Below are 8,534 nucleotides of genomic sequence, written 5' to 3'. Positions count from 1 at the left end.
CCCCGCCCCGCCCCGCGCGGAAGAACCGAAGGAGGTACCGGGACTCCCCCGCGCTGGGGCCCGCCGGTGAACGGGACCCGAGGCGCTGCCGCGCGGGGCGGGGTGCGCATGGTCCCCGGCGCTGCCGGTGTCGGGATGGCCCCGGGGGCTCGGGGGCCCCGGCGGGCTGGGGCCAGTCTGGCCCCGTCTAACTTGCGGGTCTCAGGGGTTTGATGTTATGTTTCGCCCCGCTCGCGGTGCGAGCGCCGGGAACGGGAGCGGGGCTTTCTCGAGGGGAGCGCAGGTCCCGGAGCAGTGTGCGCAGGGAGGAGCGGATCCCGCTGGATCCAGGGTGCCCCGTGGGTTCCCGGGAAAGATCAGAGCCCGGCGGATTCCCAGGGAAAGAGGCTCGATCCCTGCGAGCAGGGGGTAGGAGCAGAGCCCGGGGGTCCCGGGGCAGGGGAGCAGGTGGATTCCCGGCTGGATTCCCGGCTGGATCACCGACTGCCCTGCAGCTTATCCCACCACGGTGCCTGTTCTTGCCCTGTCCCTGCTTTTCCCGGGATCCCAGCTGATCCCAAGGGACAGCTGCAGCCGGTGTGAGGCTGGCCGCAGGCCAGGGCCCGATCCCGGATGGGAAAAGGCGCCCGAGGCACCAGTTATGGGGTGCTGACGGGACATTTCCCCCAGGTCCCAGGGGGATCTGCTCGGGCCTGGCGGGGGGTTTCTCCACAGTGGGATCCCGGGTGGGTGAGCGGCAGCGTGGAGCATCTCGGCTGGGATTCTGGGAAACGGGAGGTTTGGTCACCGGCACAAAATGGGGGAGACCTCAGGGTCTGGGTCATCCTGCAGCCGCTCCTTGCACCCCAAACCTGCTGCCGTGGCATTCCCGGGCACGCTGGTGCTCCGCTGGGTTGGGGTTTCCTCCCAGCCCGGCACAATTCACCCTCTTCGCTTGGAGTTTTTCCGAAAAGAGAAACCGGAGTGAATGTCCGGATCACCTCGTGGCGGTGGCCATGAGAGGGAGCCTCAGAACTGCCCGCGCCGGAGCTGCTCCGGGTGCTGTTGGGCGGCATTCCTGGAGCTGCTGCTCCCGGCCGGCCGCTGCTCGGGTGCCATCCCCGTGGCCTGGGTTTTGGGGCTGCTTCAGGCGGCTTTGGGCCAGACAGGGAGAGCCTGTGCCAGCACGGCTCCAGCGCTTTCTCCTCCCTGGGATGTGCTGCCCAGGAGCTGCCGGGGTGCCAGCCGGCCCCGGGACGGGGGTGCATCCCCCAGGGCCGGCTCTCGGCTGACATTCCCTGTTCTCCACGGCAGCACCGAGTGGACGGTGCAGCGGAGGCTGCGGGAGTTGTTCTCCGTCCCGCGGTGCCTGGTCAGCGTGTTCAGCCTGTTCCTGGTGGAGCTGATCCGCTTCCTTGGCGAGGCCGTGGTGCAGGTGAGCGCTGTTCCCGCAGGGCCGCGGCCGGAGCAGCTGCCGGGGGTGTCACAGTCCTTCAGCACTGGGGACTTTCCCGCTGTTGCACGTTTCCTCTCCCGTAGTGGAATTTTTGTGTCAGCCCGTGTGTGGTGACTCCCGCTGGCAAGTATCGCTCAAACACAGGATTTCATCCCAAATCCAGGCGCTGGTGGTCGGTGTCCTGACAGCCATCGGTGACCACGTCCTGAAGCCCCTGCTGGCGGCGGCGTTTCACAGCCTCCTGCAGCCGCTCCTGCTCTTCCTGCTGAAGGTGCTGGCTGGCGTGCGGGACCTGGCGGAGCCCGTGCTGGACGTGCTGGCCCGGCTGTGCTCGCAGCTGGCCGTGGTGCTCCGCGCCGTGCGCCTGGTGGAGATCCGCCTGCGCCCCGACCTGCGCGCCGGCCCCGCCGACGGCGGCGGCTGAGGGCAGCCGCGGGTGGCCAGATAAGACAGGCAAGAAGAATTCCTGGGAATTGCGGGAGAGGAGGCTCCGGAGGGGCCGTTGTCTCCACGTGTGTCCGCGCAGGGGGCAGCACATGGTGTGCTGGGAGGTGGTTTGGATCTTCTAGTTCTGCAAATATCTCCTTAACTTAATTAAATTCCAATTTTATCCATTGGCCATTGCTCCAGTGAGGTGCTTTTCCTCTTCCTGCCTGGAAAGCTCGGCTTCTCACTGAGTAGGAGTTCCCTGCGCAGTCTCTTGCCACCAGATGGGCTCCACTGCCGGGGTGGTGCCCAGGGCCTGTGCCTCAGGCACCGCCGGGAGGGGACGGCTCCCGCCAGCTTCCAGCTCTCTGGAATGGTCTCCAGAGCCCGGTATGGGACAGACTGGGATTTGGGGGCAATTGAAAAATGGGGATCACAATATAAGGGAATAACCACCTCTGTGTTCCTAACAAGTGGCTCTGGTGCACGATTTGGGTCACGTATTCCCATCGGGATGAGGCGGCCAAGGAGCCAAGCGGCGGCAGCAGAGCTCTGGGTGTGTTTTACAAACGCCTGGAGGGGACTGGGCTGTGTTTTGGGGCTCCCCCGCCCCCCGCCTCAGCTCCCTCTGCCCTTTCGCCGTTCCAACAACGCTGTCTCCCGGGAGCGTCTCCCCCGGCTGGCGCAATCCCCGTGTTCCCGATGATTCCATGCCCAAAGCCCTTTGCTTTTTATGGGCAGGAGCAGCATGTTTGGAGCTTCCCCGGCTGTAAGATCATCCGCGGGCCAGCGCCGGGGCCGGAGCGCTCCTGCTGGGGCCAGGCTCACCGGGCTATTTGGGGGGTGCTGAGTTCACGGAGCCGTGACGGGATGTTCCTGGGCGCTGCGAGGGGCCGCGAGCTGGGAGCCAGCCCCGAGGAGGTCTCGGGGCTCGGGTGACCAAGGGCAGCGCGGGAACGGGCGCTGGGAGCTGCTGGGCAGCGGGAAGCAGCCGGGCTCTCCGGGACAGGCGGGGCTGCACGTGGGCACAAACAGGAGCTGGGCACAGGGACCGAGTCCAGGACGTCCTGCAGCAAAGGCACCGTGCCACAACAGCCACATGCAGGGCTGGAGCTCCTCAGGACGCCAGGGAAACACGATTGTCCCTGGCTACTTCCACCCTTGCCGGGCTGCAGGCCTGGCCTGACCACTGCTCCCCTGACCTTTCCCTGGGGAAACAAACCCGAGGAGGGCAGGGCAGAATTGATGGGGGGTTTACCACTGCATTGATTTAGCTGGCGAATCACTTTAATGTTTGAAGTTGTTTTAATTAAATTCGGCTGCTCTGGAACCGGGAATTCCCCGGTAGAGTTTCTCCTTTTCGGCTCAAGCTCTCCCAATCAAAGGCCCAGTAGATGGAGAGAGCTGGGAGAATTCAAAGCTGCTGGTGTCATCTTTGACCTCCATCCGTCATCCTGCAGCGGGAGAGGAGGGCGGGGAAAGCCGCGGGGCTGGGAGCTGCCGCCTCCCCGCAGCCCGTCCGGCCGCGGGATCCCGGCAGCTCCAGATTCCAGCGCCTGGAATTCGGGCTCCGGGTCCAACGGGAGCGTGTGGCTCACGGAAACCCACGGGATTTTGGGGTGCAAAGGGGGGAGCGGGAGGTCTGGCCACCGCCTCACCAGGAACAAAAACCTCTTTCCTTCCTCAAAACACGCCCGAGGTGCGCGGAGCCGCCCCGCCCGCGATCGCTGCCCGGCTGCCGCCGATGTTGCCCGGGGTCCGGTGCCGGGGGAGCGGCGGTGTCCCGGGCTGGCAGGACAGAGCGGGGACAGCGCCGTGCCGGGACAAGGACATTCCTGGGCTGGCGCTGCCGGCAGCCGGGCTGGCAGCGCCCCCGCATTGCTGCTCCCTGAGATCAGAGGAGGGGGCGCGGGCCCGGCTCCAGCCGGCTGGACGGGAGCGCAGCCAGGGCCGAGCGCGGCCTCCTCGGTTCTTCCCTAAATAGCCGGCGGCGGGCAGCAGGATTAGCCGGGGCATTCCTCGGTCTTCCTCGCTCAGCCGCCTCGCTCCTGCGCTCCCCGGCCTCGGGATTCCGGCTGCTCCCTCACGCCGCCCTCCCGAACCTCCGCGGGCACCGCAGCCACCCGAGCCCGGCGCCTCCGTCCCGTCCGGCAGCGCCCTTTGGGCTTTCCCGGTGACGGCCCGGCCCCGCCGGTGGAGCCCGGGGCTGTTCAGGGCCACTCCTGTCCCGGGGGTCACGGCGGTGCCAGCCCAGGGAGAGAGCCCGGGGACAGTGCCAGGGGACAGTGCCAGGGGACAGAGTGTGGGGACAGCGCCCAGGGACAACACCCGGGGACAGAGCCTGGGGACAGTGCCTGGGGACAGAGTGTGGTGACAGCGCCCGGGGACAGTGCCAGGGGACAGAGCCCGGGGACAGAGTGTGGTGACAGCGCCCGGGGACAGTGCCTGGGGACAGCACCCGGGGACAGAGCCTGGGGACAGTGCCCAGGGACAAAGTGTGGGGACAGAGCCTGGCGACAGAGCCCAGGGACAGAGCCCAGGGAGAGAGCCTGGGGACAGTGCCTGGGGACAGAGTGTGGTGACAGCACCCAGGGACAACACCCGGGGACAGAGCCTGGGGACACAGCCTGGGGACAGTGCCCAGGGACAAAGTGTGGGGACAGAGCCTGGCGACAGAGCCCAGGGACAGAGCCCAGGGAGAGAGCCTGGGGACAGTGCCTGGGGACAGAGCCAGGGCAGCAACGTGTGGGCCCAGGCCTAACTCTGGTTTCTGTGGGATTTGGCCCAGCCTTGGTCTGGGTTCTGTGGGATTTGGCCCAGGCCTGGTCTGGGTTCTGTGGGGCTGGGCCCAGGCCTGGCCTGGGTTCTGTGGGATTTGGCCCAGCCTTGGTCTGGGTTCTGTGGGATTTGGCCCAGGCCTGGTCTGGGTTCCGTGGGGCCGGGCTGAGCCCAGCAGTGGGGCTCTGCTCTGTGGGATGGGGCTGTGAGGGAATGCCCTGTGCCCGCAGCGGGTCCCACCGAGGGTCACACCAGGGCAGCAGAGCATTGGGGTGGATGGGGAATGAGCCATTGGAAGGAGCTGGGAATGGCCCCTGGTTTGGTTTCCTGACACCAGCTTCCTTCCCAAGGGCTGAGGGAAGCTGAAGCAGAGCACAAGGTGTGTCCCATGGGGATACACCTCCCATGCAGCCTCCTCGATGGAGGTTCTGCATCCCAGCTTCTCCATCCCTGGTTCTCTGTCCCTTCTGTACAAATTCTCCCACTGCAGGTCCGTGTGCTGGACCTGGACTGTGCATGCCCTCACCCTCCCAGACTGATAAAACATTTCCATGTATCCTCTTTTTCCCACATTTCAAGGGCAGGTTTCCTCTCCTCACAGGGACCTCCAGGGCTGTTCTCACATCCCCTGTGTTGTGTCTCTTCCCAGACCATCCCAGCTCTTCCCCCAGGGGTTTGTCAGGGAATCCACCGAGGTGAAGCCAGCGTGGAGTCTGTGTCCAGGGCCCCGTGGTGGCTGTGGTGGGCGGAGGGGATCGATAACACACAGACCAATAAAATTCCCTCTCCTTTGCCCAAATCCTGAGGCCATCCTCCCCGGAGCTTTGCTGGCCGGCGTGTGTGACAATGAGGCAAGCATGGCTGCAGCCAAAAAGCTGGTTAATAAATAACACGCGTTCCTAAATGCTGGGATTTGCAAGTGTCTGAAGGTCCCATTAATAAATATCCAGCTGGGAAGTGTGTTAAAATCAGAATTTTTACCCAATTTGGGATCTGCTCTCACCGACAGCTGGGAGTGGGACAAGATCATTGGGGAAGGGAAATGTCTGTCAGTGCTGTCTGAGCAGAGAAACCCCTAAATGTCCCCAGTCTGGGCAAAACCAGGGGGATTGAGGGACTGGGGAGGTCAAGACAGGAAAACAGGAATTGGGAGTGGGTTTTGCCTTATGCTAAATACAGGCAGAGAAGAGGATCCAGCTGCAAAATGCCAATGGCTTTAAAAGACTGAGAAACTGGAAGAACTGAAAAAAGAAACAATGGGAATGGTGTGAGGTGTGAGAATAAGGGATTCATGAGGGACTTGGATTTCAGAGGCCATTCAGCTCCCCTGCAAGGGGAGGAAAAGGGATTTCCATGAGCACTTCCGTAAGGAAATGCAATAAATCACTCCCAGAGCAGCGGAGAGCTCCGGGCTCAGCTAACATGAGAAAAGGCAGCTGTGCAGTAAAAAGTTGGGTGGATCAAATGGGATTTGCCTCCCCAGGAATGGTCAGACGAGGCTGTGGGGGAAGAGGTGAATCATCCCCTGCCAGGGGAACGCTGATGGAGAGCACGGAAAGAGGCTCAATTCCCCTCAGTCCTCCTGGGTTTGGGGGGCATCGTTGGACCATGGCCAGGACCCGGGTGCTGCTCCGTGTCCCTGGGACTGGGCACAAGTGTCCACCCCAGAGCCTCCCGATGCCCAACTCCAAACCCTGTTTTATTAAAAAAACCCCTCACATTTCAACCTCCTAAGGCATTTTTGTTAAAAAAAACCCCAAAATGACCCTCAAACCAGTTTTTTAAACCCATCTAAACCCCCTTAACTTACATTTAATAAAAATTTAAACATTTCAACCTTCCCGAGCTCTTTGTTCAAAAAACCATCTCAAGCCCTGAGACGTATTTTCTTAATAAGATAAATATCTCATACTTTCAGTGTCTGTTCCCCATATCTGGGGCCGTTTTGCTCTCAAGACTGCGTGATTCCAGCACCAGGGGAGATTTAACGAGGGGAAAAACACAGTGGGAGGTTTTCCAAGGAATTCTGGGCTGCGCTTTTTCAGCCCGTGACTTCACTGCGGGGCCGTGTCCGAGTGTCAGTGCTGGCAGCGCTCCCGGCGAGGCCGAGGGTGGGAATTATCTCACCGACTGTAAATATCTGCCGGAGCCTCTGCCCGGCTCGGCTCCCCGCGAGCGGGAGCGCCGCGGCCCCGGGATGCTCCCGCTGCCCTAATTTAGGCATTTCTGCAGGGTGGGATGAATCACGGCGCTGGGAGCGCTGCTTTCCCTGCAGGCAGGCAGCCCGTGTGTCCGTGTGTCCGGCGGGCCGGCGCTGAGCTCAGCTCTGGATGTGTCACGGAGCAGAGGCAGCGCGGGCGAAATAGAGCCTGACGCTGCGGGGAGCCCGTAAAGCGGGATTTGGGGCCGGGAGACATTCCCTGCCGATGGGATCACACCTTGTGCAGGGAGCTTGGACACCACAGCCTGGGGTATTTATAGCCGGGCCCTCACTTGGGACGTGGAGCCCTGGGGCTATTTTGGGATCGATGTGGTCATGGCTTGGGGCACGTCTGGAGTGTGGCTGGGACCTGTGCGGAGAGAGGGCCCGGAGCGTGTCCAGGGAGCCACAGCAGGAATTTCCCCCTGGAAAGGGGTCAGGCCTTGGCAGGGGCTGCCCAGGGAGCTTTGCAGTGACCAGGGGTGACCAGGCACTGACCATGCACTAACTGGGCACTGACCAGGGAGTGACCAGGCACTGACCAGGGGTGATCAGGCAGTGACCAAGGGTGACCAGGCACTGACCAAGCAGTGATCAGGCACTGACCAGGGGTGATCGGGCACTGACTGGGGATGACCAGGCAGTGACTAGGAGTGACCAGGGGTGACCAGGCACTGACCAAGCAGTGACCAAGCAGTGATCGGGCACTGACTGGGGATGACCAGGCAGTGACTAGGAGTGACCAGAGGTGATCATAGGTGATCAGGTGTGATTGAGCAGTGACCATGCACTGACCAGGGGTGACCGGGCACTGACCGGGCACTGTCCGGGCACTGACCATGCACTCTCTGGGCACTGTCCGGGCACTGACCATGCACTCTCTGGGCACTGACCAGGGGTGATTGGGCACTGACCATGCACTCTCCGGGCACTCTCCGGGCACTGACCATGCAGTGTCCAGCACAGTCCGGGCACTCTCCGGGCACTGACCATGCACTGTCCGGCACTGTCCGGGCACTGACCATGCACTCTCCGGGCACTGACCGGGCACTGACCATGCACTGTCCTCAGGCCACTCTCCCCGCCCGGCCCCAACCATGCACTCTCCGGGCACTCTCCGGGCACTGACCATGCAGTGTCCGGCACAGTCCGGGCACTGTCCGGACACTGACCATGCACTCTCCGGGCACAGTCCGGGCACTGTCCGGCACAGTCCGGGCACTGACCATGCACTGTCTGAGCACTGACCAGGGGTGATTGGGCACTGTCCTCAGACCACTCTCCCCGCCGGGCCCCGGCCCCGCCTCGGCTTTCCCGCCTTTCCCGCACACGTGACTCCGCCTTTCCCGTGTGCGCGTGCGCAGTGCGGCGCGGGGCGCCCTGGTGGGCGGGCCCGGCGGCTGGCGCGCGCCTGAGGACGTGGCGCTTTCCAGCCAATCAGCGCCCCCGTCTCCGGCGGGGTGGGCGGGGCCGGAGGGAGCGGGGCCGGAGGAGGGCGCGGGGGGCGGAGCGCGAGGCGGGGGCGGGCAGAGGGGCGGAGTGGCGGCAGAAGAGACCAATCGAGACGCGTATCGGCGCGGAGGAGCAGGCGTGGCCTGCCCGTGATTGGTGGGCGGGGAGGGCGCGCGGGGGGCCGTGCGGCGTGGCGCGGCGCCGACTTCCGGTGCGCGGAGCGGCGGCGGCAGCGGCGGCGGC

The sequence above is a fragment of the Passer montanus genome, unplaced genomic scaffold, assembly GCF_014805655.1.
Source record: "Passer montanus isolate IOZ18808 unplaced genomic scaffold, ASM1480565v1 scaffold177, whole genome shotgun sequence".
NCBI lineage: Eukaryota > Metazoa > Chordata > Aves > Passeriformes > Passeridae > Passer > Passer montanus.
This window is presented reverse-complemented; position numbering follows the sequence as displayed.